The following is a 10,714-nucleotide window of genomic DNA, read 5'->3' as shown; positions in this document are numbered from 1 at the left end:
TTCATTTCCATAAAGGAAACTCCATGACACCCTTTCCACATGACCTGCCTCTAATGTCCCTGTTTTCTCATAAATGACTTTGTGTCTTCCAGCACAAACATTCTGAGGGTAGCATGCACCCCATCTCCAGTTACAAGCCAAATAAGGAAGGTCAGTATATGACCAAGGCAGAGTAAAGATGATCACGCATTCAGAATCAATATCGAGAGCTGCAGACGACTAATGATAATAAAACCCCTCCACAGAAAACTAACAAGACATGTTCAATGTGGCCGCCAAAAAAAGCTGGTACACAAGATGTAGATGTAAATAAAATGTAAAGTAACTAAAGAAAACAAGGGCTTGGTCATTTTTGGAAAACTGGAGTGTTACTTATTGCTATTTGTCTATGCCCTTGAAAGGAAATGTGCTAAACAACCCAGTTTTCCAGAAGCAAATGATTTAATGGCCTCAGACCTTGGTCGTCTTTCTTTCTAAGAGCTAATGCAAGGGTTCTTAAAATTTTCTGTGCCATTGACCTCTTTGGCAGGCTATGGAAGCCTATGGACCCCTTCTCAGAATAAAACTGATAAAGGCATAAAATAAAATAAGTTTACCAAAGCAACTGAAATTGAATTACAATTGAGTTTCATTTTGTGTTTAATAAAAATAGAAAATTTTTGCTGTGAACCTGAATTCACAGACTCCAGGTTAAAAACCCTTGGTTGTCCCTTTTATGAATAGAACAAATGTAATTGGCATTCACCTACCGTGATTACTAACTAAATAAACACAAGCTTTGGCCTTCTAGAACTATTAAGACTTCAGCAAGTGATCAGAGAGCAAGGACCTAGAACTGTGACTGCAGCAAGCACAGGAAAGATTCAAGTCCACGGATGCAGAGAATCTCTGATACACTCTGACAAAATTCACGTCACCACTACCCTGACTCCCGGAAGGGCCCTGAAGAAGGATGAGTGAAGTGTTCCTTCAGTTATTCCAGCCTAACATGATTCACTCTCTGTGTCCTGAAAACCTATAACGTGCAAATGACAATCTTAAACTGTCTAAGATCATGTTGCTAAGTATGTTTCTCTCTGTATTATTTTGATTAAAATTCTCTCAGAAAGAAGGTATATTTCATCAAAATTCTAAGTTAGGCATTGTTCATTGAAATATTGCTAAATATATGACAATTACAATTTTTATAATAATACACATGAGATACTAGAAAAACCACAGAAGCACAGATTTTTTAATATACTCGGGTGGTTGATTGTTGTTGGTATTGGGTTGTCTTTATTGCAAAGGTTGGGAGAAACCACCTTTTACCCAGGTATACAGTGCAAGTGGGCATTTGACGATGTATGAGACAGGAAATAACCATAAAGGAAGCAATAATCAGCAATAGGTAAGGATCTTCTTGGCATTGCTCAAGCCATGAACTTGTTATTTCCCCACTAAAACCAAGTGTTTTAATTTCCTACAGGTGCCATAACAGGTTACCTCAGGACTGGTGGCATAAAATAACAGAAATTTATTATCTCACAGTTCCAGACACCAGAAGTTGAAAATCAAGGTGTTAGCAGGGTCAGTTCCCTCTGGAAGCTCTGAGGAGGAATCTGTTCCAGGCATTTCTTCCCACAACCCTCAGCATCCCTTCACTTGGGTCTGCATAACATCTCTTTACTTCGGTCTGCTTCTGTCTTCACCTGGCCTTCTTTCTGTGTCTCAAATCTTTCTCTTATAAGGACACAACTTATTGGATTTAGAGCTCACCCTAAATCCAGGACGATCTCATCTCAAGATCCTTAACTAACTACATTGGCAAAGACCCTACTTCCAAATAAGTTCACATTCACAGGTACTCACAGGGCTGGGGACTGGAATATATCTTTTAGGGGAACAGAATTCAACTTACTACACCAAAGAACCTTAAAATTCCAGACATGCTAGCTACAGAGGCTTTTGGTAAAAGATGATAGGAGGCAATGCAAAGTATAAAGCATTTTTTCTTATACACAGTATCAGTAGATACTTCTATAATTTTTTTAAAAATGCATATCATAAATTCTTAGCACTGCAGATCTGTGCAATAAACACAGGGAGTATATGTAGCTACAGCACTGAAATAGAGTTGGTGCAGACTGTGTAGTTGAAACAGAAAGTTAAGATATTTTAGGGACTTAACTTTGAGAAATTATAGACACATACCAGAAACTCCCGGTGATCATCTCTGAAATGAGCTGTGCCCAGGCCAGTCCGGGAAGGTGTGGGCTAGTGTAGGATGTAAAAACAGGATGAAGACAGATGTCTCCTTAGTCACTGCTGCCTAAGGGTATTCCTAGTTCTTTAAGGAAATAGACTGAGTATCACCCAACCCATGTTGGAGCTATGACTGAATTGTTTAAGATATGCTGTCTATATTTGTTCTTAAATTACCACTTTGTGAGTTTTCAAAAATGTATAGTTCATCTAGTGGTATGTGGCCAACTCTACTAAATTAAGGCTTTTGTGTTTACATAAAGTCCTAAAAAAGTGGGGAAGAAGACACTTAATGTAGTACAAAGAAAAATGGTATCAGAACTGGGAAGACCAACTGATACTTGCATTCAGAAAGGGGATTCTGCTTGATGCCCAAATATGAATATTCTTATTTGGATCCAACACCCTTAATATATCCTAAGACTTTGAAAGCTAGGTGCCAAAGTATGGTGATATGGCCTTTATCCAAGTAATCTAACTTCATGAATATTTTCCATATCTTCAAAATAGAAAGAATATTGTCACCTAAAAACTAGAAGTATGCAAAGGTATAAATATTTTATAAATTTGCTCATTTTATTTAATGATATTATACAGTCATTTATAGATGTACAATCCTTAGACTTACTAAACATATTACTCCTGTCTTTTCCGAAAGGACCCCGTCTTATTCTTCTTTGGTATCTCTCACAACACCTAGCACAGTTCCTGGGGTGTAGTGTATCCAAGATCAGTGGTGGCTACAAGATTGCCTGATACTTTATGCTAAATGGTTGTTCCTTCTTATGGAAATGACGACCAGCAAATGTGATGATCTGAAGGGATTTAGGTTAGATAAACACTGCTCAACATTTTCCCCACTGAGGCAACAATGAAATCTAGGTTGGGAAATACCTAAGTGTGCGGGCATGTTCTGTGCCTCAGTTTCCTCATTTGTTGTACTTGCGTCAGAGGGCTGTTGTGAGGCTTAAACAAATGTTTGAAAAGTGTCCAGAAAAATGTCTGGCACATAGAAAGTTCTATATAAGCATTTTTATTAGCAGTGGTGTTCATATTATTGTTTTTCACTAGCCTTCCAGAACTGGATTTGTTTGAAGGAGAAAACACAATAATACATCTTTTATCAGCATTGCTGGGGAACAATTTCTTCCAAATTATTGTAATTACTACCTTTAAGTAGTCAATCAGTCAATCCATCAGTCAGTATTGAGCACCTATTGAATGCCAGTGACAGTTCTCTGACAATACAGAACACGGTAATGAAGAGGCGGTTCCTGGACTCCAATAAGCTTACCCTCCAGTGGGAACAGAAATACATAAACACATCAGTAAGAAGCTAGGCACTCTCAGACACTATGTACCATGAGGGAAATAAAATTATGTAATGTGACATACGGTGCCTACCTGAAAGGTGGTAGATGGGAGAGCTAATCTGAGCTAAGAGGGTCGTTAAAGGCAACAAGATGAGAAGCTGAGCTGAGAACAGAATAATGAGGCAGTCACTTGTAGATCTGAGCAAAGTCCTTTCTTTCCAAGCAGAAGCAGCAGTAGCTACAATATGCAAACATCCTGTAGCGGAAACAAATACTCAAGGTTAGGACAGGAAGACATTACTTGAATGCTATCTGACATAATCCAGGGCACAGGGATGAACCGAAAACTGGGACAAGGAAGAAGATAATTGGAGGAGTGGTCTTTTTGAAGGTACTTCTGGGTGAGATCCAGAGTATACCTGGACAAAACGGCCTTAGGGGCACATTGGCAGAATGTATAAGTATGAATATGGGGGGGGGGGGGCTCTTAGAATTAGTGGTAGGAAAATGAGATCATGGTAACATCACAGCATGTGATTGAGTGGGGAAGGGAAGAAGAGGTTTAAGGAGTCATTTCAGAGAGTGAGACATTGAATCTGCTTGGCAGACACAGCAGGATGGCACTTAGTGTGGTATGCCTTTGCCACGTGTGCTCATGGTTTTGAAATGACTGTAGTCAGCATGACTGTGTGATTTTCCCCAGCAACAGTTACCTGCTTTGAATGGAGGTGCAAAGTAGGCAGTTAGCTGGGGGAAACCGAGGTTGAGATTTTGCCAGATAAGGAAAATGGACAAAGAGATGGCCAAGGGAATCAAAAAGCATTTGTGAGCAAAGGGTCGCGGGAGTAGGTGGAATCTCGGTGAGGTAAAAGAAAAGACAGGGGGAGCAGGAGCAACTGAGGAGTATAAGAGTAAAGCAAGAGCAGAGGTCTAGATGAGGTGAGAAACCAGCAAGAGTGGGACAGACAGAGTGAGTGGGCTGGATGGACAGAGGTAATGATGAGAAAATCAGAGTGAAAATGGAAGTGTGGCAATTATTAGTTATGAAAAGGTGGATGCAGGTGACTGTGAGTGGTTTCTCAGGAGGGAGGGTGGGTCAGTATTAAAAACTCACTTCATGACAATCATTTTGGATAGAAATGCCATTAAAATGGTTTTTATACCGTTCCTTGTATTATGGAAGCACACTAAACATAATTTTTCTTGTCATAATAGGGCTATCAATATAAAGATTAATATATTATAACATATATAGTAATTCCTTCAGCATATCCTGATTGTTTTCCTCCTATAATAAAGTATCCCAGTCATATTTTGAGTCTTGGGCCTGCTTTTTAGAGTTTTCCTGTCTCTTCCTTTTCCCCTTCCAAGTAGAGTGGTCTAAAAACTGGTCTTAGACTTAACTAAAATGTCTTAATGGCACTACATTTGAAGTCCATGAACTTGACTGAATCTGTTTGGGTTCCCTTGGCGTCCTTAACTGGGCTTCCTTCCCTCCCTCTGGTCAAATGAGGATTTATTCTTTGAAGAGGAGAAGGGGGCACCAGGATCGACAGATATCACCCTCCCCTCCAAAAATAATAAACTTTTATTTCTAGCAAGTGGATTTTGACAAGATTTGATAAACTTCTTTTCTCTACATAAATTTCTAGTGTTTAATTCAAATATTTCTCTTGCTTATGAATGGTATTCTTAACGAATGGCCATTAAGTTATGAATGGCCCTGGATTTAAGTTCAAAATTAAAATAGTTCTGATCTAAAGTATTAAGTAATTCACATTTGAATGACATAAAAAAATTATAACCTACCTCCCCACTGCTTCCAAATATTCTTTCCCTTGTGGCTTTCCTTGTGTGTAAAATCTATTATGTAATCACTGCTTTACCAAATGCAAGAAAGCATAAATTAAGAATATTCCCAAATAGCCACTAGTCCCACCAAACCAGATATCTATCTAAAGAGGATCAGTAGAATAAGCCATTTATTTTGTTTTTCTCCACCTCCTCTTTTTTAATGATTTCAAATATTTTTTACTTACACCATTTGAAAGCCATCTGTCCACATCTTTTTTCCCTGCAATGGTTATATAAAAACAAAGGTGACATTTCTGAGGAATCAAAACTCTTTCAATGGCTCCTGTACAGTCCTAAAATGTGAACAGGGTAGTCTTCCCTCCCTTTCCTATAATGAATGCTGGACACCCTTCCACGGCCTGTTTACAAGTGCTAATTGCTGGGACTTTGTGCAATGTCTCACTACCAAGACACTTTCAGAAAACAAGACCCAAGAATTCCATCACATTTTCACAAAATGCTATTGCAGACTTAGGAGATAAGGAGCTGGAAGAGAAGTAATTAAATGAAAAGGTTATAGCTGCAAAAGAAGTCTGAAAAAAAGCAGAACCCTGGGAATAGCAGGAGAGAAGTAGCCAGAGGCACTGGCCTTTTCTGAACGAGTTTAGCACAAAAATGTTTGGCCATCAGTAGAGGCAGTTAATTGAGCATTCCACTTCCACTGGTGAAGAGCGGATTTAATCACATCAATACAGTGTTTACATGAATGGTTTCAAAGATCTTAAATTTCTACATATCTCTCTTAGGGGTTGCTACCAGTCCATCATTGTTCCTTCGAAACATATATTCACTTATTCATTCAACAATATTTACTGAGACCCTGCTACGTGGTACCAACCACCATTCCAGGTGCTACATACACAGCAGATTGCAAATGACACAAAAATGCTTTGTTCCCGTGGCTCCTGCAATCTAGGGGAAGTCAAACAATAAACACAGTAAATCATTCCATTACAGTGTGATAGAAACTAATGAGTGCTATGGAAACAAAGCAGAGAAAGGGGGGAACAAGTAAAGGAAGCTAGGCATGTACCGGTATAATTTTAAATAGACCTGCCTTGACTGTTCTTTCTGAATGATCTCTAAGTTGCACCGTTAAGTGAGAAAAGCAAGAAGTAGAATGTGACTAGTAGGCTGCCGCTTGGATTTTTTAAGACTAAATATACAGGCTTTTCTTTGCATAGTTTGTCTGTGAAAGGAACCCAATAAATCATCAACATGGTTGCTTCTGGACAGGAGAACTCGATGTCTGGGGGGAAATGCTTTCTAATGTTACTGCTTTCATATCTTGAATTTTGCACCTGTGCATCAACCTTTCAAATATTTTAATTTAATCCTTTAACATGAAGTTTTACAGAACCTAAAATAATCTATAGTAGTGAAATCAACTGTTTGGCAAGTAATCTATAAATAAAAAATAAATCAACTATATTTGGCATTCCCTTACCAGCACGATAAAGAAAGCTTTATAGTTATCTTTAAGGCAATTCCAAGGAAGAAAAATAACTCTTAGCAAGTAATTGATCTTTATAAACAGTCAAAAGTAGAAAAAAATGGGCTAATGTTTTCATTATTCTTGTCCTTTTCCAACAATGATCTGCTTTATACTAATCTCATTGCAAATTCTCTTTGAACAGGACAATGGATTAAGCTACATTCACTTTTTTCTTCTTTCTTTCTTTCTTTCTTTCTTTCTTTTTTTTTTTTTTTTTTTTTTTTTTGGTCTCCTCTTCAGTATGTGACAATTTAGCTAACCTCCCTTTCCTGGCACCAGGCACAGGCTGGCTGTACTAGAATCACCTTTACCAACAATATTTCTAGTACTAAAAGGAACCACCAACCACTGTGGAAACAGCGCTCCCAGCACCTTGACAACCAGCTCCTTTACCAGGAGGCTGAGGTAAAACTTATTTTCAGCTTTTGAATTACAAAAAGAACATCTCTATTAACTTATCAAAAAATGTATCATTGGGGCGCCTGGGTGGCGCAGTCGGTTAAGCGTCCGACTCAGCCAGGTCACGATCTCGCGGTCCGTGAGTTCGAGCCCCGCGTCGGGCTCTGGGCTGATGGCTCAGAGCCTGGAGCCTGTTTCCGATTCTGTGTCTCCCTCTCTCTCTGCCCCTCCCCTGTTCATGCTCTGTCTCTCGCTGTCCCAAAAATAAATAAACGTTGAAAAAAAAATGTATCATTTATGAAAACATTAACTTGACTTAGATATTTCCTCCATCTCTTCAAACTTTGAAGATGTTGTTCTTTGATAACATCATAGCCAAGTGACCTCGTCCGAGACCAGCAGGTGTGGCCTGGACCAAGTCCAGATTTCTCTTGGGGATGGTCAGTCCATAGTCCTGACAAATTACCACAGACCTTGTGACTCAGAGTCAGAGATGCAGATAAATACAACAGGGATTCCTCCCCCATTTCCCAATCCCAGAAGTAGCTGCCCTTGACCTCGAGTCAGTGACTTTTTAAAGTGCTATTATTCACTCATTCTCACACACTCAACTCTTCTACTTTCACCTTTTCTTAAATTTCTAGTGACAGAGCCAGGGTCTTCAGGGCATGTCTTATTTTTAAATTCTTTATTGTTATTCCTGACATCATCGTCTAGCCCAGTCTCCATGATTGCCAGTGTCTGGCATATTTTCCCATCAGTGGTTTGGTTTTTGTTTTTTTTTTTTTTTTTTTTTTTTTTTGGTAACAGGTGGGTGGCAAAATGTTGTTTGGTTTTGCTTCCTGCTTTGTGTTGGCAGGAATCCTAGAAATTGGTATAGTAAGTAAATTCAGGCCATGGACCTGGTTTGAACCCTTTGTCATTTCGCATTTCACGGGGGAGAAAAGGTGGTTCTATTAGCCCACCTCCCAGGAGAGTAGGAAAGAAGTAGAAAAGAAGTTGGCTGGGAAAAGAAATTAAACTTCCACATCTACCGAGAAGTAGCCGAGAAACTTCAGCCACACAGGTTATTTACTCAAGCCCCAGATTTGCTACAAGAAAATTCAGGAAGTTTGTTTTTCCCCCAAACAATAAATGGCATCCGCATCCCAGTGGTGTGATGAAGCCACCTTAGCGGGCAGACTGGCGAAGCAAGACTGAGCAGGTGCCCTTCCCATCCTACCATATCCCATATCATTACGCAGGATGGTACAAATAGCACACAATTATTCACACACGTAACTAAAAAGCCCAGGGTGTATAATCCTCTTCAGGTGTAGAGTTCCAACAGATTCAGAAATAGATCCCTCTCACCTCTTTGCTCTCCTTTCCCTTGACAGGCTTCTTTCTCAGGCTCACTTTCTCCTCTAGCAGGTTCACCTGAGGTCCAGGAAAGATTCCTATTAGCCCAGCCTAGCTCACGTGTCATCACAGAACTAATCACCGTGAATGAGACTGTGTGCTTTGACTGGCCAGGCCTATGTCACGGGTCTATTCCAAAAACCGACTCTCCCCCCATCCCCACTCAGTGTTGTCACTTCCACCTGGACCACAGGGACTGAGACCTGTGCTAGGGTGTTTCCCAAAGGAAAATGAAGATGTGGTTAGCACAAAGAAAAATGGATTCTGCAAAGGCTAGGACAAGAGGAGGTCAGTGAGGCACCAAAGAGCCTAAATTTAAGGAACACTCATTTTCTGGTTCACAAGGATCCATTTTAAGAGTGGATAGAGTGAACCCCGCCTCAAATTTTGTGCCCCTAGGCTCCTCACTCACCTCACCCTAGTCCTGACCCTGGATACTGGGCAAGCAAAAGACAAAATACTCATTATACCCATATTCAAAATTATCTCCCAAAGTGCCTGAAATCCAACCCCCCTCATTAGAGATTTATTTCTTTGGATAAGCCAGACATCTCCAGGAATCCTTCAGTTTTGTTTTGTTTTTCAAAAACAGCTAGAGGGCAAATCTGACGTGAAGAGTTTCCCATATATGCGCTAATTATAGACTATCATGTCAGTCACCTCCAGAGCCAGCACCCCATGATAATGTGTGACGCACTGTAACAAGAGGTCTCTGGGAAGAGGGAGGAGTGGTCAAGACCCAAGACTGCAAAGAAAATAAGCCCCAAAGAGGAGAGAAATGACATAGAAAAGGAGGCACAAGCTATTAAAGGCATACTTTCATTCAGTCATTAAGTAATGGCTCCAGGCCTACTTCATCAATTGTCCTAAATTCTGCTACATGGAGAGATTGAGACAGCAGGCTGGACCAGGAGGAAGTGGCAGGAAAGACTTAGGGCGTGATAAATGTGGAAATCTCTAAACAGGAATGCTACGGTGTGTGCAACATCTGGGAAGGCTTATCCGGAGTTCTGATGATAAGCTTTCAGGAGAAGGATGAATTCTGCCAACGGCAAAGCCTTGGTCTTCAGGCTGCTGGCATCTTTGAAAGTTTAATTTTCCCTACAGCAGGGGTTTAAGGAAAGACTGGGAGAGTTAGGAATTTTGTGTCCCTCCTAGGACCCAGGGAAAAATCAATCTTTAAACTACAAGATAAATAAGTCGAGTACCTCTTAAGTTTAGTACTAATAAAGACAATTTCTTCTATCTTTCATATTTCAGTAATGTAATCTTCCCTTTCTGGGACTCTAGTTGCCTTTGGCAAAGAAAAGAGCTTACATAACTGAAATATATCTGCCTTTCATAAAAATCAGGTTTAAAATTTTTTTGTCCACCTGAAAATAAGTATAAAAAACAATGATTCTGTTATTAGTTGGAGACTGCATTTGGGATATGATTATCCATATGTCAATTCATCATGGATCCAAACACCACCCAGAAACCAGAATGACCTTGTCCACAGACCCAGCAACATGCTGGTGGCAGATATGTTATCCTGGTGTCAATGGTGGGTGCTTAGATGCCAGCAGCCTTGGAATGTGATACCTCACTCCCCTGTGTATAGAGCAGGCTTGTGCATAAAATGGCTTCCTTGGGATGTTCCCCCAGGGAAAGAATGTGATGGCTAGAATGTTTGGTGCCCTCCACAACTGTATTTTCACAGTAATTATTTTCTTTATATTCCATTTGATGACTAACAAATCAGCATTACAGTTGTAAGTATCAGGGTCAGTGTGCAAAGAATCAAGTTTCCGTGCTCACAAAGGCTGAAAGCCACACTAGACCAGGGGCAGGTCACTAAAACCATGCTGATTAACCATGAGGCCTCTAAGGAACACACCAGGAGGCCTTCTTTCCTTATCTGCACACCTTTCTCTCACTCTGTCAGTCTTCAAACTGGGGAAACTGATGCTATAAAATCAATTAATACTTTCTTAAGCTCTTCCTTGCCCAAAGAAACTATCAGATG

The sequence above is a fragment of the Lynx canadensis genome, chromosome A2 (genome assembly GCF_007474595.2).
Source record: "Lynx canadensis isolate LIC74 chromosome A2, mLynCan4.pri.v2, whole genome shotgun sequence".
NCBI lineage: Eukaryota > Metazoa > Chordata > Mammalia > Carnivora > Felidae > Lynx > Lynx canadensis.
This window is presented reverse-complemented; position numbering follows the sequence as displayed.